At 35.9% G+C, this 23,040-nt stretch overlaps 1 protein-coding gene across 1 annotated transcript in view; it reads left to right on the top strand.

Annotated features, from left to right (window-relative positions):
- The first annotated feature begins 764 nt into the window (after positions 1–764).
- Positions 765–23,040, top strand: part of LOC108620350 (BTB/POZ domain-containing protein 7) — a 31,974-nt gene continuing 9,698 nt past the window's right edge. The window contains exon 1 of the mRNA XM_089474956.1: positions 765–1,013. The gene's annotated coding sequence lies outside the window, so the exon portion shown is untranslated. The remainder of the gene's footprint in view (positions 1,014–23,040) is intronic.

The raw sequence follows: 23,040 nt of genomic DNA, 5'->3' as shown, positions 1-23,040 counted from the left end.
ACTCTCTCAACTCAGCCTACGTATGCACGTATTATTATTACAATGATTTTGATTAATATTACTATTTATTTATTTATTTTTTTTTTTTTTCCTTTTTTTTTTCTACCGGTGGTCTGTGGAGTGCTGGATGGGTAGATTCGTGTTTAACCTCACTTTTTTTTTCAATTGGTAGGCCGCGTTTTCTTTATGTTCTCTTTCTTCTTTTTTTTCACCTCGTCGCCAATGTACAAACCCGTGTTTGCCCGAGTTTAAATAAACGCCGTTCGGTTCGATAACTTGAGAAAGTAATATTTATTTATTCACGCGTCGTTTACAATGATCAGCCACGCTCGCTGGCAAGAAGAATAGAAGTAGTCAAAAGGAACAAAAGTAACAACAATAATAAAGCTCGCATACGAAAGCTCATTCCGTGGCTTGTGTCGCGGAGCTTTCTGTGAGTGGATCGTCTTCCACAGAAAGCTCTCTTGGTACGGGTCTCCACAAATTATTAAAGCGCTAACATTTTGTATGAGCGTGGCAAACGCTTTTAAGATTTCGGTATACATCTCACAAAAAAGTAAAGAGCTGGGATCGCCGCGAACAAAAATTTCAAATTTCAGTTTCCAGCTGTAGAAAGGTTTGTTCTGAACAAATTTCGTTCTACATGTCTAGTCTATGTGTTCTCTGGTTAGTGTCCAAACTAATGCAGTCAAAAATGAAGTGGGAACAGCGTGTTTTACCGATAACGTATTAATTTTTATCGAGTATATTACCGATAATTTTTTTACCACTTATTCTCTCTTGATTTCGTGAAACACTAACTTTATCTTAAGAAACCAGAAAAGATTAACAGCTTTTGTAGACTATTAAACGGCAGACTTAATATAAGTTTAATCTTTTAAGAAATATTAATCGCTGCAAAAAAAGAAAATATTATTCTACAACAGGTTTTCATTAGATAATGTGAAAAATACGTAAAGTGCGGTTCAAGTGCATAAAAATGATAATTAACAGTGTATACATGTATAACACGAGTGAGTAGTAATAATTGATGTTTATTGTATTGTTCAAATTATATACACACACAGGATTGAAGTGTTCCAGTATGTGCTGGAAAACACACTTTTAAAAGGTCATAACTTTTATTTACTGTAGGTACATCAATGTACCACTAAATAAATGTCTAGATGTAGTTCGATCTAAATATGTACATATATTTTTGAATTAATGCACAAACTTTGCTCGTAAACATGTTCAACATACATACAAGACTGTTCTATATACATACAGTTTGGCAAGAAAGTGTTTACACGTAGGGAAAATTTTTTATTTTTTATTTTGAAGCGAAATAAAAGCAGTAAGAATATGCATATTCAATTTAAAAAAAAATGAAAATAGGTAAATTAGACTATTATACTATATTAGTAAGTAAAAAAAATTACAATATGTTTCCATTAATAAATGAGAATAACAAAAACAAAAGAAGTAATAAAAATCAGCTGTCAAGAAAGTGTTTACACAACTAAAACAATTAATTCATTATAGTCTTTTAACTACTTTTTAGTTAAAATTAATTTTTTTTTGGCCTCCGTTGGCATCTATGACTGCTCCCAAGCGTTTATTCATCGATTGGACCAAGTTTCTTACATATTCCACTGGGATATTTTGCCATTCCTCCAAAACAATGGTTTTATTCTTTGGATGCCTCTTGGCGGGTAAAACTGCCACAGAGATTGGCCAAATGTTTTTGATTTCTTGGAAAACGGTATATAATATACTAAGCCGTGCAAAAAAAAGAGGATAGGCTTGAGTTAAAGGTTAAAGTTTAAGGACGGCCTCGTCAGAGGGCAGAGCGAATTATGCTTAGAAAAATGGACGAGAAACCAACTATTTTGACCAGGATGCTTGCCAGTGAGCTGAAGGAGGAGTGTAGCATAACCATTTCCCGGGAAAGTGTCAGAAGAGCACTAAAAAGTAACGATCTGTCGTCCCGACTAGCCCGGAAAAAAAAACACTGATGTCGGCAGATCACGCTCAAAAGCGTCTAACGTTTGCTAGAATGTACGGAAATCAACCAGACTCATATAGGGATGATGTAATATATTTTTATAACAATGGTCCAAATAGAGAGTGGCGCAAGCCCCTGAAAGCCCTCGAAAAGAAAAATATTATACCGACTGTTGATTTTGGAAAACTTTCGGTAATGGTCTGGGGGTGCATCTGAAGCAAAGCAGTTGGATATCTATGTTTTAATAAGAACACCATGGATGTTGGACAGTATTTTGACATGTTGCGCACACATTTAGTAACCCGTGCCAACAAATTTGGGTTCTTTGTCAATGGCAAACCAACTTTCAGGTTTTATCAAGACAATGATCCCAAACATAAGGCACATATTGTGAGGTGCTGGCTGCTTTAAAACTGGAAAAATGTGTTGGATACGAAAGCTAAAGGCCCGGACTTAAGCCTCATTGAGAATTTGTGGGCTTATCTAAAGAAGAGGACCGCTAAGAGGCATCCAAAGAATAAAACTGAGCTGAAAACCATTGTTATGGAGGAATACCAAAATATCCCAGTGGAATATGTAAGAAACCTGGTCCAATCGATGAATAGACGCTTGGGAGCAGTCATAGATGCTAACGGTGGCCAAACAAAGTATTAGTTTTAACTAAAAAGTAGCTAAAGCACTATAATGAATTAATTGTTTTAGTTGTGTAAACACTTTCTTGTCAGCTGATTGTTACTTCTTTTGTTATTTTCTTTTATTAATGGAAACATATTGTATTTTTTTTTTTTTACTTACTAATATAGTTATAGTCTAATTTACCTATTTTCATTTTTTTAAAATTGAATATGCATATTCTTACTGCTTCTATTTCGCTTCAAAGTAAAAAATTTTAAAAATTTCCCTACGTGTAAACACTTTCTTGCCAAACTGTATGCTGAATTCGTCAAAAATAACTAAAACATGAAAGTATTGGACTTTTCGATGCGGGTCAAGCTGCTTTAATACATTCAGCATTCTGCTAGTGGTTACACATTATAATTGTTAATACAAAACTGTTAATCAAATCAAGGTTATATTACAAAAAAGTTATTACACTCTAGTTCAAACTCCTCGGCTAAGGGAAATCAAAATCAAACTTCTGTTATAAACATTCGAGAAAATACATATAGTTGCGAAAAATAAAATAGCACCACTTGCAAACGCAAAGTTTAAGAAGTTCTCCTAGGTGCATTTATCAATGTATTGATCTAATTTTTTCTTGTATATAAGCAGAAAACAATTAATAATCGCAACAAGCAAGAATTATCCCAAAAATATTAATCGTTTTTATATAATTCAAAAAATTCTCAAAAAAGTCGTAAAAATGCCGAAAAAAATAATAGCACCACTAACCCTTTTCGAGTGAAAATCTATATTTTTCGCAGATTTGAATATCTTCAAAAGCACTAATTGATGAGATTTGTTGGTTATATATCTATTTTGATTAAAAAATTTTCAGAATTTGTGAAAATTTTCAAAAAAAATGGGTCGTGAAAAGCATTACCCCACCGAACAACCCAATCTCATCAGAAAGTTGATTTCGGCTCAAAATTTTCACAGGAAAGTTGGTCATTTGATGGGTTGTTCAAATAAAATGATCCACAATGCATTAATCCATAAAAGAAATTAATGAAAAGCGCGGATTTCGTTGAGTTCTGACCCAAAATCATGTCACTCGTCTCATTTACGAGAGTAAAAGGATCCTTTTAAGCCGGCTACTCAACTGAAAAAGGACCTAAACATATCAGCAATGAACCAAACAGTACGGAAATATTTAAGACATCTCGATTTGAACACTTTCCGTTCAAGAAAAGTACCATATTTGAATATGAAACACATTTCCAAATGGATGCCGTTTGCAAGGGAAACACAAAAATTGGTCTACGCAGGAATGGAGAAACATACTTTTGAATAATGAAAGTAAGATGCTAATTTTTAGTGGAAAAGGATCGCGGTCCTACGTGAGACATCCACAGAACTTAGAATTCGGTCCTAGATATACAAAAAAAACCCTTAAACATGGAGGATCAAGTGTATTAGTATGAGACTGCTTTTTTGCAAACGGCATCCATTTGGAAATGTGTTTCATATTCAAATATGGTACTTTTCTTGAACGGAAAGTGTTCAAATCGAGATGTCTTAAATATTTCCGTACTGTTTGGTTCATTGCTGATATGTTTAGGTCCTTTTTCAGTTGAGTAGCCGGCTTAAAAGGATCCTTTTACTCTCGTAAATGAGACGAGTGACATGATTTTGGGTCAGAACTCAACGAAATCCGCGCTTTTCATTAATTTCTTTTATGGATTAATGCATTGTGGATCATTTTATTTGAACAACCCATCAAATGACCAACTTTCCTGTGAAAATTTTGAGCCGAAATCAACTTTCTGATGAGATTGGGTTGTTCGGTGGGGTAATGCTTTTCACGACCCATTTTTTTTGAAAATTTTCACAAATTCTGAAAATTTTTTAATCAAAATAGATATATAACCAACAAATCTCATCAATTAGTGCTTTTGAAGATATTCAAATCTGCGAAAAATATAGATTTTCACTCGAAAAGGGTTAGTGGTGCTATTATTTTTTTCGGCATTTTTACGACTTTTTTGAGAATTTTTTGAATTATATAAAAACGATTAATATTTTTGGGATAATTCTTGCTTGTTGCGATTATTAATTGTTTTCTGCTTATATACAAGAAAAAATTAGATCAATACATTGATAAATGCACCTAGGAGAACTTCTTAAACTTTGCGTTTGCAAGTGGTGCTATTTTATTTTTCGCAGCTGTATATTTACATACTTATGTACATTTACATATTTAGATATGTATATGTTTATGTGCGTCACTGGAAATCGTATAGCTCTTATGAATTTACAATTCAATCCATATCTTCTAAAGTAAACAACATTTTTGCACAAGATACAATGCAATTGGCCAAAAAGTAATGGTACGCTTAAAAAATCAAACTTCAATGTGCTGTAGCTTATTTTTGACCACAGGTATAAATAAATGAACAACTTTATTTCTTAATATCATGTATTCTAATAATATTTAACAAAAAACAAAAATTAATTTCAGTTTTGAATTATTAGCATAGAACTAAAATATAAATCAAGGCACAAATTTTCGTCAATAAAAGTATTGGAAAAAAAACGTTATCAGTTTTTCCATCGCCACTGAATCACGCTAATACTTTGTTGGTCTTCCGTTTGACTGAATAACCGTCTGCAACGTCTATTCATGCTATTTATTAGTCTGGCCGTTTCAAAAGTAATTATTTTGGGCCATTCAGCGCGTAGGGCGCCTTTTAGAGATTCCTTTTAGGTTATTTGGTGAGATCGTAGCTTTCTTTCCAGTAGGTCCCACACATGCTCGATAGGATTCAAATCCGGTGATTGGGGCGATGTTTTTAACTGTTGGCTTTTCCTTGAGAATGTGTATATAAACATGTTTGTCTATAGTATCATTATTAAACACAAGGTTTCCAACTCCAGAAACAGCAAAACTCTCCCACACCATCACATTACCTCCACCGTATTAAATTGTTTTGAGCTAGTTATTTTCATGAAACTCCATAGGTGACAACCAAATATTTTGCGCTCCATCAGATTTAAATAGATTAAATTTAGGTTCGTTACTGACGGAGCGCAAACTGTAAAGCACTTACTAGAAAGAAAGATCCGATCTCATCAAATAGTCTCAAAGGATTCTCTAAAAGAGGCCTGATTTTTCGACTATGTCAATACATTTTTGGCCACTGTATGTTTTAAAAGAAAGGTAATGTAAAATAATTTACTAACATGTCCTTCATGAAACTTTCAGATTATGATTGTAACATGGATATGCATATATTTGCCAAAGCACAAGTCCCTAGTATTTGAAATACGCCTTTTGGTGATGTTGAGAGGGTGGATATAGGGGTGGAGGGTAAATTACAACAAAAATCGAAATTATATAAAATACATATAAGTCTACATTTCAAATTTGGAAGCTCTAGCTCTAAAGGTGTAGGAGATATAATTAAATAACTAGCTTTCGATAAGGTTTTTGATCGATGAAATAGATATCGGGAGTAGTTATCGATATATATATAGAAAAACTCGATATGCGCGTGGAGGTTCGAACCTCCTACGAACGCTCCACTGCTTTGCTTGATCAGCCAGTTGCTAAAATAGAATAGCTTAATAAGAGAGCGTCATCAGACAAAACTACAGTAACGGCTAGAAAGTCCAGAAATCAGAAAAAAGGCGCGCATAAAATAGACGATGAGTGTGTGTATAGGAAAGTTGCGCTGATCTGCTGTTAGCTTGAGCCGGTATCCAATATATGGATATAAATCTATATATATAAAAGAGAGTTGTGTAAAAGTGCTCCAACACTTATAACTTGATATGTGCTGGAGCAATTTTCATGGTTTTTGATTTGTTGGATTTGTCTCCGCCACGAGTAGGTCAGTAGATCTTTAAAATACTGAAAAAAATTTGACGAATACTTGAAAAACGCGGTTTTTTCCCTAAAGATTCAAATTTCCATTTATACTCAGTAGCCTTGACAACAGTGACAGTTTCGGTCCTATATAGAAGTAAATAAACAAATGTAGTCAGTCAGTCTACGGCACAGCCTCGAGCAGACCTGACTATTCAACAAAAAAAAAAAAAAAAAAAAAAACAAGTAAGAAAACTCTAGTCGAGTAAGAAAACTGCTCGACTAGATACTACCCTGAACCCAACAAATAAAAATGCCCATTTAGAATGGCTGAAATTTCAATTTCGATGTATTTAAAAATATAAATAAAGTACCAAACTCATTTAATAAAATATAAAAATATTTTGAAACAATTAAAAAAGTTAACATCAGTTGCACCGATCGGGATTCGAACCACAACTTCTCGATCAAGCGTCATGCAGCTAACACACTAGGCCACCTTACTCCCGCTAGTTGCGCTGGCAAAACTCAAATAGATTCATTGCTGCAGCGCCATCTACCAAAACTAAACGAAACTAACTGCTGATGTGATTCTAAGAATCTGCTAGAATAACCAAACTATTAAAAACGCACATAAAGTATAGTTAAAATTTCAATTTCGATGTATTTAAAAATATAAATTAAATAGAAAACTCATTTATGAAAATATAAAAATATTTTGAAACAATTAAAAAAAATTAACATCAGTTGCATCGATCGGGATTCGAACCGCGACTTACCGACCGAGCGTCATGCAGCTAACACACTAGGCCACCCCACTCCTGCTAGTGGCGCTGGCAAAACTCAAATAGATTCACTGCTGCAGCGCCATCTACCAAAACTAAACGAAACTAACAGCTGATGTGATTCAACGAATGTTTCTGTTGTAGCTGCTGCACGTACGTTTGTTAATTGGCCAAATATTTGATTATTTTTAATTAATTTTTGACTGAACGGAATTTAATGAAACTTTCAGCATATGATCTAAATATTATATTGAATATTTGAGAAATTAAAAAAAAAAGAAAAATCATTCCCAATTAGCTATAGTGGCATCTGATTTGAACTTGAATGTTTTTACTCGATAAAAACATAATGGGATAATTTATCTAATTTTAAAAGCAAACTCGACGTCCGCGCTGTATATACGGTCATTTAAAAAAAAATTCAAGACTCTAGCTCTTATATCTTCGGAAATCGACGCGTTCAAACATACGGACAGACGGATGGACGGACAGACAGACAGACGGACAGGGCCAAATCGACTCAGCTCGTCGCCCTGATCAAGAATATATATACTTTGTGGGGTCTGCCACGCCTCCTTCTGCCTGTTACATACATTTCAACAAAACCATTATACCCTGATTTCCCATTTTCAATGGGTTCAGGGTATAAAAAAAAGACTATTCAAAAAAAAAATAAAAAATTTTTCCAAATCAAAAAGAAAAATATTTCAAATCAAAAATCTGCAAATATTCAAAAAAATCAAAAGATTAAAACCTGACTGTTCAAAAAATAAATAAAAAATTCAGAATTCGAAATTAAAAAAAAAACAAGTAAGAAAACTCTAGTCGAGAGTGCTCGACTAGATACTACCCTGAACCCAACAATTAAAAATGCCCATTTAGTATGGCTGAAATTTCAATTTCGATGTATTTAAAAATATAAATAAAATACCAAACTCATTTAATAAAATATAAAAATATTTTGAAACAATTAAAAAAGTTATCATCAGTTGCACCCCGATGGGGATTCGAACTGTTGCTGTTGCGCCATCTACCAAAACTAAACGAAACTAACAGCTGATGTGATTCAACGAATGTTTCTGTTGTAGCTGCTGCACGTGCGTTTGTTAATTGGCCAAATATTTGATTATTTTTAATTAATTTTTGACTGAACGGAATTTAATGAAACTTTCAGCATATGATCTACATATTATATTGAATATTTGAGAAATTTAAAAAAAAGAAAAATCATTCACAATTAGCTATAGTGGCATCTGATTTGAACTTGAATGTTTTTACTCGATAAAAACATAACGGGATGATTTATCGAATTTTAAAAGCAAACTCGACGTCCGCGCTGTATATACGGTCATTTTTAAAAAAAATTCAAGTCTCTAGCTCTTATATCTTCGGAAATCGACGCGTTCAAACATACGGACAGACGGACGGACGGACGGACGGACAGACGGACAGACAGACAGACGGACAGGGCCAAATCGACTCAGCTCGTCGCCCTGATCAAGAATATATATACTTTGTGGGGTCTGCCACGCCTCCTTCTGCCTGTTACATACATTTCAACAAAACCATTATACCCTGATTTCCCATTTTCAATGGGTTCAGGGTATAAAAAGTTAATTATTAAAAAGTGTATTTTTGGCTTTTTATATTTTTGGACTTTTAAACTTTATAAATAATAATTGTGCGCGTGCGTACAGATTCCGATGATCTCAACAGATATGCCCTTTAAACGATTTCAATTCCCGCTTCGTCTTGCCTTCGCCATGACGATCAACAAGTCACAGGGCCAATCTTTGATTATTTGTGGCCTCAATCTAGAAAATGTGTGTTTTTCTCATGGTCAATTGAACGTGGCAAGCTCACGTGTTGGAAAACCATCCGCATTATTTGTTCTTGCACCTGACCAAAAACGAAGAATGTCCTTTACCACAAGGTGCTTGAATGAAAATCCGATTAATAAATTAATCAGAGTGTATCCCAACCTGAACAACATAGCTTTCAACAATTTTTTATCTAGAAATAATATATAGGGCAATGCAACGTTTGCCGGGCCAGCTAGTATATAATAAAAATCAAAATTGTATAAATTATATATTGTAGTAGGCCTTTTATTTAATTTCTTTATTTCTTAATCTCTTAATTTCACACACGTCTTCTCGCGTTCACAATCCAGTTTAAAATGTATCGATCTACCTCCTCTTCTTCTATTACTCAAAATGGCACGTCACATATCGACAACCTCCCCAGCCGCGGATATGGTTAACTATCGATAGATGTGTATCTATCGATGGTAAACCATAGTGCTGTTACCTTAAATCACTGACCAAAGAACACATAGATGAGACATGTAGAACAAACTTTTTCACCACCGAAAAAATGTGCATTAGGTACTACCACTAACCAGAGAACACATAGACTAGACAACTAGTGGAAAGCTTTTTGCACGCTTTTTTTGAGGCTTTAACACTCCAGACAGCTTTGGATTCGCTCGGCTCCTTACTTTTAAGTTCGAGCTACGAAAAAATACGAACGCACAATCATTTCGATTCATGCGCTCGACCGTGATGGTCAAATGTTGAAAAAAATATCCTCTATGCTCAATGTTTCCCTTGCTCTCTCTCTCTCTCTCTCTCTCTCGATGCTCTCTGCTCTCTGGAATGTGTATATGTATGTATGCATGTGAGCACAAGCAGCAGCTCACGAAAATTGAAATTTCGTCGCAGCAAGAACCCATGCCTTCCCTTCTGTGTGAAGAGTATACCGAACTTTTCAAACTTTCAAAATCGTTCACACAATCATAAGTTGTCGTAGGCACACGTCAATGCTCATGTCGCATGCATGCACATATAAACATACACAAACATACTCGCATACATATAAAGGCACTCAAATGCTTCTACAATGATTACCCCATCATTTGTGAGCATCGCGAAATGATTTTGCGTTCGTATTTTTTCGTAGGTCGAACTTAAAAGTAAGGAGCCGAGCGAATCCAAAGCTGTCTGGGGTGTTAAAGCCCCAAAAAAAAAAAAGCGTGCAAAAAGCTTTCCACTAGTTTTCTAGTCTATGTGTTCTGTGGTTAGTGGTACTACTCAACTTAGTATTTGCTCGGCTCCGTCTCTTATGGCTCGAGCAGTGAAAATACAACACTACAAATTCAGTTCGTTGCGAGCGCTGAAACGAAATGGTCCCATTCTCATATGAAGTAAGGCTATGCGCTATTTGTCCTAATCTCTCTCTCACTCTATCTCTCTCTTTGGTCTCTCATATCACTGAACTCAGCAGCGCACAAAAATTGAATTTTGTTCGCGATGATCCCAGCTCTTTCCCTTTGAAGTGAAGGGTATACCTAAATCATAAAAGCGTTTGTCACGCTCATGCAAACAAAATGCAAGCGTTTGTATGGTTATTCGTGGGAAGGGTATGAAAGCGTTGATACTCATGAAAATGTTTTCGCGACGAGCTTGCACACACACACACACTTGCAGTTTCTGGAAACATGTGTGAGCATTAGTGGCCTGTGTACGTAACTCTTGCTGCTTGTAGTAATTTTAAAGCCCAGCATTTGCATTTGGTCGATTTTGTGAAGTGCTCACAAACATACATACATACATGTATATACATATGTACATTTGATTGTGTGTATGCATCAGATGCGATGCTCACAATTATGGGATATCACATACTGTAAATGTGTGTGTGCATGTTCGTCGCGAAAATGTATTTATGTGTACAACTGCCTGTGTAAATTGTAAAGCCCAAAATTTACCGCCGATCGACCTTGTGCAGTAAAAGCACATATGTACATACATACATTTGCATATGTGTATGTATGTATGGAATGGGAAGATAATTGTCTTTCGATTTAATAGTTTGTAAATTATGTATGGTTTGCATTGTAGAGTGACTGTCAAATGGGCCTTTATGACTTAATATGACATGTGTATTTCATGTCCCATTTGAAGTTTTTATGGTCTGCAACCCGAAATATTCCAAAGCATATATGTCATATGTACATACATACATACATACATATGTATATAGGTGAAACTTACAGTTTTAAAAATAAGCATATGTTCATACATATACAGGTCAAGATGACATAAAAATCATGCAAGTAAAAAAAATATATCAAAAGTATTAGGAAGTGCACTTGTCACTTTAGTTGTCTAATTAAATATTGCTCTGTATGTACATAAATGCGATTCTGCAATTCGTATTTCGAACCCTAAATCGTTCACACAATTCTAAGTTAAGGTAGGTCACGCCAATGCTCATATCCCATGCATACAAAAAAACACATACACATACGCACATGTAAAGGCACAAAGGCATATAAATGCTTCTACAAGTGATATTCCATAATTGTGAGCATCGCATCTCATGCATACACACAATCAAATGTACATATGTATATACATGTATGTATGTATGTTTGTGAGCACTTCACAAAATCGACCAAATGCAAATGCTGGGCTTTAAAATTACTACAAGCAGCAAGAGTTACGTACACAGGCCACTAATGCTCACACATGTTTCCAGAAACTGCAAGTGTGTGTGTGTGTGCAAGCTCGTCGCGAAAACATTTTCATGAGTATCAACGCTTTCATACCCTTCCCACGAATAACCATACAAACGCTTGCATTTTGTTTGCATGAGCGTGACAAACGCTTTTATGATTTAGGTATACCCTTCACTTCAAAGGGAAAGAGCTAGGATCATCGCGAACAAAATTTAATTTTTGTGCGCTGCTGAGTTCAGTGATATGAGAGACCAAAGAGAGAGATAGAGTGAGAGAGAGATTAGGACAAATAGCGCATAGCCTTACTTCATATGAGAATGGGACCATTTCGTTTCAGCGCTCACAACAAACTGAATTTGTAGTGTTGTATTTTCACTGCTCGAGCCATAAGAGACGGAGCCGACAAATACGAAGTTGAGTAGTACCTAATGCACATTTTTTCGGTGGTGAAAAAGTTTGCTCTACATGCCTCATCTATGTGTTCTTTGGTCAGTGCTTAAATGTAGTATAACATAGGCTAGTAGCCTGCTACAATTCGGCCATCCTGACTCTGAGATAGCCCTCAATCTCTGTTAATTTTGTATAACTATTTACATATTGGATACTTAACTTCTTAAAAATAATATTGTGCTTACATGTTTGAAAAAAAATTCTTATAGATATTATATTTACATGTTCTGAAAATTAAATTATTAATTAAATGTTGCACACTAATTATGAAATTAATATTTACAATACGAGTCATTATCTCTCTTATGCTTTTATCCAATGTCTTATATTGTTTGCACTCCAAACGCCCTGATCAGGATTCTTGGATAATTGGAAGCCGTCAACGTCTTTTATCAAATACCTATCGTTCTTCAGTACTTTATCTATGACATATGGTCCTTTGGATTTAGGTATTAATTTTCATGATATTCCCACCGTGCTGTCGAAATTTTTAACCATTACATAATCTCCTGGCTTGTACACGTTTGCAGCTTTTCTAGCATTATTGAAGTTCTCTTCGTTCCGTGCTTGCGATGCAGATTGATAATGTTGTGCCTGTTCTCTAATATCTTCTAAATTCTGTGAACTGTATGTATCTAATCCTGTTATTTTCTCTAATTGTCCTCCTAAACTATCACTAATTTCCCCTTTTTGTGCTATTCCGAATAACATTACGCTTGGCAATTGCTTGGTGCTATAGTGTTGAGTGTTATTTAAAACGTAATCCACTCTTTCAATTATCGTATCCCAATGCTGTCTATTATCAACTTCTATTAGACCTAAACTTCTGTTTATTCGTTCCACCTGACCATTCGCTTGTGGCGATCTTGTTGCAATCCTAATACGCTTTACCTTTGCATCTTCTAAAAATTGGTCAAATTCCGTTGACGTAAAACAACTTCCTCTATCCGATACAATACATTCTTACTTATGTACAATACATGCTTACTGTATGTTCTAAAATATTCTCCCAACGCCTTTACTACCTTATAGTGCTTGTTGTTTTAGTTGTGAATAATCTGACAAACTTTGTAAACCCATCTACTACTGCAAAAATGTATTTCTTCTTTCTGCCGTTATCCACTGGTCCATAATGGTCTATATGAATTATTTGGAAAGGTTTATTTCCCTTTGGAATGCTATGCAGCAACCCTTCTGCTTTGCCCGTTCTAGGCGAGAATGCTATGCATTTCAAACAATTTTCAATATGTTCTAAAATTTTCTTTTTCATATTGGGGAACCAATATGATTTACTTATTGCATTAAGCATCTTGTCCCTTCCAATGTGCCCTAATTCGTCGTGATATTTGTACAATACATGTTATTCCATCTTTTCTGGTACATAAAATAATAGTTTGTCATCGTTTGTCTTCCTAAATATAACACCATTTCTCATTTCAAGTAATTGGTGCTCTTGTTTCTCTAACAATTTTCTAATTTCTTGTAACTTTGCATCTTTTGTTTGGCAAATAAATAAATTAGTCTCAAAACTATTTGCTTCTGTTACCATAATGGTATTATTGTATCTCCTCAATGCATCTACATGCTGCATTTGACCGGCCCTGTGCACTAATTCGTAACCAAACTCTTGCATTTCCAATGCCCATCTTGCAAATCTTAACTCTAGATCTATTTTATTTAATGTTAAAGTTAGAGAATTGCAATCCGTTACTATTTTTAATTTCCTGCCTTGCAAATATATTTTAAATCTCCTAAGTGCATTAATAATGGCTAAGGTTTACAGCTCGAAACTATGATATTTTGCTTCCGTTTCTGTCGTTCGCTTTGAAAAATAAAATACAGGATGCAGCTTTCCGTCTTCTTTTTTTTTTTTTTTTGTAAAAGCACTGCTCCAAATCCCGACGCACTGCCATCACAATGCAATTCTCTGTCATCTTTATGATTATACAACGCTAATACCGGTGCTTCTAACAATTTATCCTTCAAGCATAGAAAACAATTGAGTTCCTTTTCTTCAAATTGGGTTTGCCAAAGTTGAAAAGTCTTTTATAAATCTTCTGAAATATGAACACAACCCGAGAAAACTTTGCACTGCCTGAACTTTATTAGGTGCGGGGAAATTTTTTACCGCTTCTAATCCCTTATCATCTGCTTTAATGCCATCTTTTGATATTACAAATCCCAAATATTTAACCTTGCTCTGCAAAAATTTGCATTTATCCAGCCTAAACTCTAATTTGTTTTCTACTTATCGTTTTAAAACCTCTTTTAGTATCTTGAGATGCTCAGACACATTTTCACTGGCAATCATTATATTATCCATATATACGATTACCTTGCTTTCCTTTATTAACTCTGCAAATATTATTTTAATTTGCGGAGCAGCTTTTAATCCCATAGGCATTCTCAAGAAGTCCTAAAGCTAGGTACACACGATGCAAACAATTTGCAGCAAGCTGAAAATAATTTGCAGCAAAAGTTTGCACAAATGTTCACACCAATGCAAATATTGCATGCAAATTACTTGCTGCAATCAATTTTCGTTTTGCACGCAAACTTTTGCATGGCTATTTCGTGCAATATATTGCATTAATGTCTACACGTGTTTTCATTTTTTGTTTTTGTTTGCACTGTTTGCAAGTGACACTCATTTGGTAGTTCAGTTGAATTGAAAAATTCAAGGAATAACGACGTGCTTATATTATGTCGGCACAACAATCGAGAGTTGCTGCTGTTGCTATATTAGCAATCTTGATAAAAGGTAAAAAAGTGAGATCAAAGTCTGCTAAAAAAAAAAGAAAGTGTTGGGTGAAAGAGTGGGTTTCTAAAAGAGATGAAAAAAGAGTGCATCAGAACCTTTTAAAAAAGCTACAATATGACGATGTACCTTGGCCACTCTTCTTTTGCTTCACTCTGCGCACTTCTTGCAAAAATTGAGTGCGCAAATGATTAATTTTTGTTTTTATTTCATCATCACTTTTGCCTAATTTTTCTGCAATTTGGTGATAAGCATTTTGCTTTTTATACTTATTTTTATATTCTGTCGCTGAAACATCCCAATTAAACTGAGAAATTCTCGTACAATTCAATCAATTGAATTATTTTATCGCGATCCCACATGTTGCCTTACTTGCGGAAATATTGTGACTGAAAGCAAACAGCACATGCAAACAAACAAGCAACTGACGCAACCAAGTTAAGGGCAAAATTCTGTGTTCAGACGACAAGCAAAAAAAGTTGCCGCAAACAGTTATTGCAAATTTTTTGTTTGCAGCAAAATGTTTGCACGCGTGTGTCAAACGTGCAAATTTGACTGCAGCAATCAACTTGCTGCAAATTGTTTGCATCGTGTGTACCTAGCTTAACGGCGTAACAAACGATGTGTATTTTACGAACTCTTTCTCTACAAAAACATGAAAATATCCATTCTTAAGGTCAAGCTTAGTGAAAACAGACTTTCCCACCAGTCTGTCTAACAAATCATCAATTAACGACAAAGGATAATGATCATGATCTTGTTCAGTTTTCTAAAATCAACGCACATTCTTAAGTCTCCTGTTTTTTTTTCTTTACCAATACTATTGGCGAAGCATACTCTGAGCAACTAGGTTGTATGATGCCATCTCTAAGGTATTCGTCTAACATTATCTGTAATGTTCCTTTTCAGTGTATGATGATGAACAGCTAAACGGGTTTGCTTTCTCAATTCGTATGTTCATTTCACATTTGTTCTTAGGTTTCACTGGCTTTACAGCAGCTACATATGCCACTTTCAGCAATATAATTAGTTTTTCTCGTACATCATAACTAAAGTTTTCACCGATAATATATTTTCTAAGTTTTGCTATAATAGGCTTCGATCCGACCAACTGTTCTTTCCACTGAAATCATCCTCAGAGCGTTTGGGTCAACGTACAAATTACAAGCTTCCATGAAATCCCTTCCTAAAATTATTCCCCACCTCATAGATTCATCAGACACAACTATTAACCAAAAATTTATTTTTTTAAACTTCTTGAAAATATGAACAAATGTTTTTCCAATAACATTCAACTGGCTTTCATTTAGCCCAAAGTAATTTTCTGCGTGTGCTTCAAGTTTTATTCTAAATGGAACACACGATTTTTTAATAAACGAAATGGGACTTCCTGAATCTATGAGGTATTCTGCACTAATTGACGCTTTATCTTTAGTTTTAAAATATGTAATATTACGAAATTGTTTCCAATATCATCTCCTTCATTGCATTATCGAGCCCTGGTCCCACTGCTGTTGTCCCTTTTCCTGCAGTAGATCGTTGCAGTGGCAGACGAACCTCTGCAAAAGCCCTTACCAATTTGCTGGGGTCTTCAAAGCACTGTATCCTGGCCTGCGCGCGTAAAACTGCATTTGGGATTCCTTCAATGAGACCATCCAATAGCTCGTCTACATCTAAATGGATTTCCTTTGCTAAACGTGTTTTTTCTTCATAATACAGGGTAAACTTCTCGTCGACATTCCATATACGTGCCCCAAACTTGCGACGCATTTCGGCCTTAGATATCTTGCTTTCGAATGCTGTGCCAATCCATCCAGTTGTGTGCCCAACGGTTGTACAATCCTCGATGGATCCTCATGTATCCACTGCATGGCTTTCCCTTTTAATTTGGCCATGCACAGCAGCTTTTTTTGCATGTCCGTTAGTTGGTATAATTGAGATACATTATTCAATTCCGCTATCCAGTTGCTAATAGACTCCTGCCCGGTAAATTCCGCCATAATTTTTTAGCTAATTTGAACATCATTGACATCACTTCATCATTGTTCGTTTCATTTATTACGCAATTTTCACCGGCGCCCTTTTGGCGCGCGTCAGTAGCGCGTTCCCCGAATTCAGCTTCTGCATCGACGCCATTTGCGTTAATTTCGTCACGCTTGCTGTTGCCGTCTCTGTCCAATTGTCGTGTGTGAAAATTTTTTAGCTGCTTCTTTGCTGCGTCGATCTGCTCGCTTAGCTCTCGCAAAACTTCTTCGTTCCTGTCTCTTGTTGCATTTGCAATGTCTGAGATACTCCAGTTTGAGCTGACTCCTCCTCTCTGTTCCAATTCGGGGGCGCTGCCGCGCAAATTTGCGGGCACGCCATTGAGGTGAGTCTTGCACCCTTGGGTCGACAAGCCCAATGCAGCTAGCCAATTCGTTAACTGCACCACAGATACTTCGTCTATGCTTAAATTCATTTTGTTTAACTTGAAAATCTGTGTTAAAGTTAAAGTTTGGAGATTGTAGTAGGCCTTTTATTTAATTTCTTAATTTCTTAATCTCTTAATTTCACAGACGTCTTCTCGCGTTCACAATCCAGCTTAAAATGTATCGATCTACCTCCTCTTCTTCTATTACTCAAAATAGCACGTCACATATCGATAACCTCCCCAGCCACCGATATGGTTAACTATCGATAGATGTGTATCTATCGATGGTTAACCATAGTGCTGTTATCTTAAATCACTAACCAGAGAACACATAGACCGGACAAGTAGTGTAAAGCGTTTTGCACACTTTTTTCCGGGAGTTATCTCCCAGACACTTCGTATTTGCTCGGCTCCTCACTTTTTGGGTTCGGGCTACGAAAAAATACGAAAGCACAATCATTTCGCTTCATGCGCTCGACCGAGATGGTCGACTGTTGAACAAAAGATCCCTCTGCGCTGAATGTTTCCCTTGCTCTCTCTCTCTCACGATGCTCTCTGCTCTCTCAAATATGTATATGTATGTATGCATGTGAGCACAAGCAGCGCTCACAAATTGAAATTTCTTCGCAGCGAGAGCCCATGCCTACCCTTATGTGTGAAGAGTATACCGAACTTTTCAAACCGTTTGCCATGCGTTTTCGTTATTATTTGTGGGAAGGGTATGAAAGCGTTGGTGCGCATAATGAAAATGTTTTCACGACGAGCATGCACACACACACTTACAGTATGCTGCATGTACTATGAACATTTGTATGCCTGTGTGCGAAGCTCTTGCTGCCTGTAGCATTTTAACTCCCAGCATTTGCATTTGGTCGATCTTATGAAGTGCTCACATACATATGTATGTATGTATGTATGTATGTATATACATTTGATTGTGTGTACGCATGGGAGGCGCTGCTCACAATTTTGGGATATAACTTGTAGAAGCATTTGTATGCCTGTGTGTGCCTTTACATGTGCGTGTGTATGCCTGGGAGATGAACATTGGCGTGTGCCTCCCTCAACTTAGAATGGTGTGAACGATTTTGGGTTTTATTTGAAGAGGCGCGCTTATGTTTAAGTACCTGATTTCACTCAATGATCGTGGGTTTGCCTATCAGAATGAATGTTTTTTAAAAATGTGGTACCTGATTAATCCCAGTGGGCAAAATGGGATGTGTTTTTTGAACCCTTGCACTTGTGCATACATATGCAGGTCAATTTGGCACCTTTTTAAAGATATGAATACAGGTAAACAGGTCAAATAGACCCTTTTTACAAAAATTGCATACCAAAATTGCCCAAATTGACCCTTTTTTAAAAAGAGGCATGTCGTAAAGTTTCAAAATAGCTATAAAAAGTAGTGGGAAGTGCACTTGTCACTTTAGTTGACACTCAACTTCCGAAACGAACGTTCAGTGCTTATCATATTGTTGCGAAACTAGCCAAAATTTATAAAAGTTTTTCTTAAGACTATGGCTGAAACAAGTGCTACAATTAATTCCAGCGTTGCTGTAAAAAATGTAGGCGCAAAAGATTTACGAAGAGGTAGTGAAAAATGTGTTTCAGCCATAGTCTTAAGAAAAACTTTTATAAAAAAAACACATCCCATTTTGCCCACTGGGATTAATCAGGTACCACATTTTTAAAAAACATTCATTCTGATAGGCAAACCCACGATCATTGAGTGAAATCAGGTACTTAAACATAAGCGCGCCTCTTCAAATAAAACCCAAAATCGTTCACACCATTCTAAGTTGAGGGAGGCACACGCCAATGTTCATCTCCCAGGCATACACACGCACATGTAAAGGCACACACAGGCATACAAATGCTTCTACAAGTTATATCCCAAAATTGTGAGCAGCGCCTCCCATGCGTACACACAATCAAATGTATATACATACATACATACATACATACATATGTATGTGAGCACTTCATAAGATCGACCAAATGCAAATGCTGGGAGTTAAAATGCTACAGGCAGCAAGAGCTTCGCACACAGGCATACAAATGTTCATAGTACATGCAGCATACTGTAAGTGTGTGTGTGCATGCTCGTCGTGAAAACATTTTCATTATGCGCACCAACGCTTTCATACCCTTCCCACAAATAATAACGAAAACGCATGGCAAACGGTTTGAAAAGTTCGGTATACTCTTCACACATAAGGGTAGGCATGGGCTCTCGCTGCGAAGAAATTTCAATTTGTGAGCGCTGCTTGTGCTCACATGCATACATACATATACATATTTGAGAGAGCAGAGAGCATCGTGAGAGAGAGAGAGCAAGGGAAACATTCAGCGCAGAGGGATCTTTTGTTCAACAGTCGACCATCTCGGTCGAGCGCATGAAGCGAAATGATTGTGCTTTCGTATTTTTTCGTAGCCCGAACCCAAAAAGTGAGGAGCCGAGCAAATACGAAGTGTCTGGGAGATAACTCCCGAAAAAAAGTGTGCAAAACGCTTTACACTACTTGTCCGGTCTATGTGTTCTCTGGTTAGTGCTTAAATGTAGTATAATATATGTAATTTGAATGCAATGATGATATCAATAGCTATTGATGATTTTCCAATTTTAATGGGAGCATGCCCTTTTTTTTTGTTGCGCACTAGACTTAAAAATTGCATTGTATACTCTGGTTGACAGCGTTTGGGCTGTGAATGATTATTCTGCAATCGGTATCGCCAGACTGCGTTTGTTTTTTTTCTTGAACACTGCGAAGCAACTCATATACTCGCCGAAGTAACTCATATACTCGGGCTCAAAACTTATTTATTCTTTATTCCAGAAAAACGGTGTCCGATATGTATGTTGAGCTAATCCGAAAACGGGTTGAGTGATGAAAGAGTGAGCTCGTATAGGACACAAGGCAGAATATTGAAGAAGCGAGGTTTTGAGGGCGAGTTCATTAGTTGATAAGTTCGCATACAGACACAACAAAAATCATACAATTTTTCTGCGCAATTACTTATACGCACATAGAGGGATAGATCATAGGGAGACAGAAAGAGTGGGTGAGAGAGAGTAACGTAAAAAATTCAAATATGATCATGTATTTTTGAGCAGTCGCAGCGCACTGATTATGTTAAACCAAATAAATAAGAATTTAAAATCACTCAAGACATTTTTCGCCTCTCACGGACCCATTCACATTTTCAGTAATTATGATTTTTTGACTTTTGTCAATTAACACGGCTGATCAGTTCAGAATGGCAATAAAAAATATGTATTGTTTAAACCAATCTAATAAAGCAATTTATAGTTACCACAGTGGTATTTCAGTGAGTATTCAGGCCAAGAATTTAATATTATATGTAAATACACAGTGGCGTACCTAGAACTTTGAGCGCCCTGGGCAAAAGCTAAAAACGCCTGAACAACTTCTATTATATTTTTTCTTTGCATAGCTCATAAATGAGTGTTGATCGATTTTTCTTATATGCTCTGCTTCGTAACATAATCGACGACAGACACGATCTCGCTCTGAGCTCTCTTTGTTTTGTTTTGAATCGGTTTCTGTCAAGCGCTTTGCATTAATTCATTCGTGTGACGCTCTCAAATGAGTGTCGCGTAAAGAGTAATACGATTTTCGCTCACACAAAAACTCTCAGCAAAGGACAGTTTGACTAAAAAACTCAACAGAAATTATCTTTGCCTTCGTGTGCATGTAAATACATACATGCACACATACAAAGAGAACGAAACAATCGCAAAAAACAATTTGCTTCATTTAATTGAAGCAAACGATCAGTGTTTGAATTGAGCGAAACGAAAACAGAAATAACTGTCTCGCTCAGAGCACGAGCGAGCTAAGCCGGACGCAACAAACACAGTTTCTGTCTGAGTGTCAACACACATTTGCGAGCTATGCTTCTTTGGGACAAGAATCTTACAAGTCCGTATCGACGGCTTTGCAAATATGCAATACTAAGTATACCTGTTTCAGTTACTTCCAGTGACAAATCATTCAGGAAACTTAAATTGATTAAAGCTTACTTGAATCAAAGTACAGTGCTTATCATAATTATAACTTACCAAGCAACTTAAACTCTGCTAGTTTTAACAACATTTTTGAGGTTTTTCAAAAATAAAGTTTACAGCACTTTAAATGCATTCATGTAGAATTTACCGAAATTTGTGTTCAATTTATAGAAAACTTTTTAACTTTTGTGTGCTAGCATTTTTGTGTATCATAATTATAGCCCACTGTCGCAAATTTGAGTTTATTAAGTGCGGAACAGACTTTTGGCTTTACAGACATTGCACTATGGGCGATTTGTCGATTTTGGCTGCGTAATGTCTAAAAATAATTTTTTTTTATTTTAATACTAATATTTTTCTTGAATTTCGGATTTTTTCTCTTAAATTGTGCAACTCCTTTTTTTTCCTCCTTTATTAAGTATACGTAAATTTCAGTTTTTTTTGGAAATGTCTTCATGCATGGGGAAAAAAGTCTTTACAGACGTACAAAGGAGTATTTGAAGGCATCATCATTCCTTAACGATTCCTTTTGATACAGCAAATGGGTGCTGTTTTTCTTTGTTTTTTTTTATTTCTTTTAAGAAATCGATATTAAATCGTTAATTTTGAGTGAAAGTTTTTTGTCATTCATAATTGAAACATTGAACTACTCATTTTTAAAGATTTTGACAAATCTTTCAATTCTTGAACGTTAACGTTTCCAATAGTAGGTGCGTGGCTTATCGAGAAAAACTACATTTTCTGCAGTATTAGAGGCAAAAACTCAAAACTGAGGTACGATTATATTTTAAATACATACATAACGAAATTAAAATTTTAAACTGTACTAAATTTGCTTTTTATACTCATTCATGAAAGTGAAATGAGTATATTGGTTTTGTGCAATGTCCGTCTGTCCATCTATCCGTATGAACGCAATCTATTTCGGCGCTATTGAAGCTAGAGATTTGAAATTTGGAACACATACTCGTGTATATCTCCGATTTATAAAGTGTTAAAATTTTCGCGATCCGCCCACTAAGGGCGTGGAATTCGGAAAATGCATTTCTCGATATACCGCAAATCATGTTAGTTGAAGAGCCAGAAAGCAGAAATTGGTATGTAGGTCCGCGCCGACCACCTAATCCACCTATCTCCTAACTACTTTAGGAGACACAGTTTTATCCGTATCTCCTAAAGTGGTTAGTCTAGAATGCACGTAAGCTGGTTTTTTAGTTCAAGAAAGATGGGTGAAATAATTATACCCTGAACCCATTGAAAATGGGAAATCAGGGTATAATAGTTTTGTTAAAAGTCTGTATGTAACAGGCAGAAGGAGGCGTGGCAAACCCCACAAAGTATATATATACTTGATCAGGGCGACGAGCTGAGTCGAATTGGCCCTGTCCGTCCGTCCGTATGTATGAACGCGTCGATCTCAGAAGATAAGAGACTTGAAATTTTTTTCCTAGGTCCGTGTATATCACGCGCATATCAAGTTTTTCTTTATATATCGATAGCTACTCCCGATATTTTATTATCGATCAAAAATCTTATCGAAATCTAGTTATTAGATTATATCTCCTACACCTTTAGAGCTCGAGCTTGCAAATTTTAAATGTAGACTTTTATGTATTTTATATAATTTCGA

The sequence above is a fragment of the Drosophila arizonae genome, chromosome X (assembly GCF_054131065.1).
Source record: "Drosophila arizonae isolate 15081-1271.41 chromosome X, UAZ_ARI_1.0, whole genome shotgun sequence".
Taxonomy (NCBI): Eukaryota; Metazoa; Arthropoda; class Insecta; order Diptera; family Drosophilidae; genus Drosophila; species Drosophila arizonae.
This window is presented reverse-complemented; position numbering and strand designations above follow the sequence as displayed.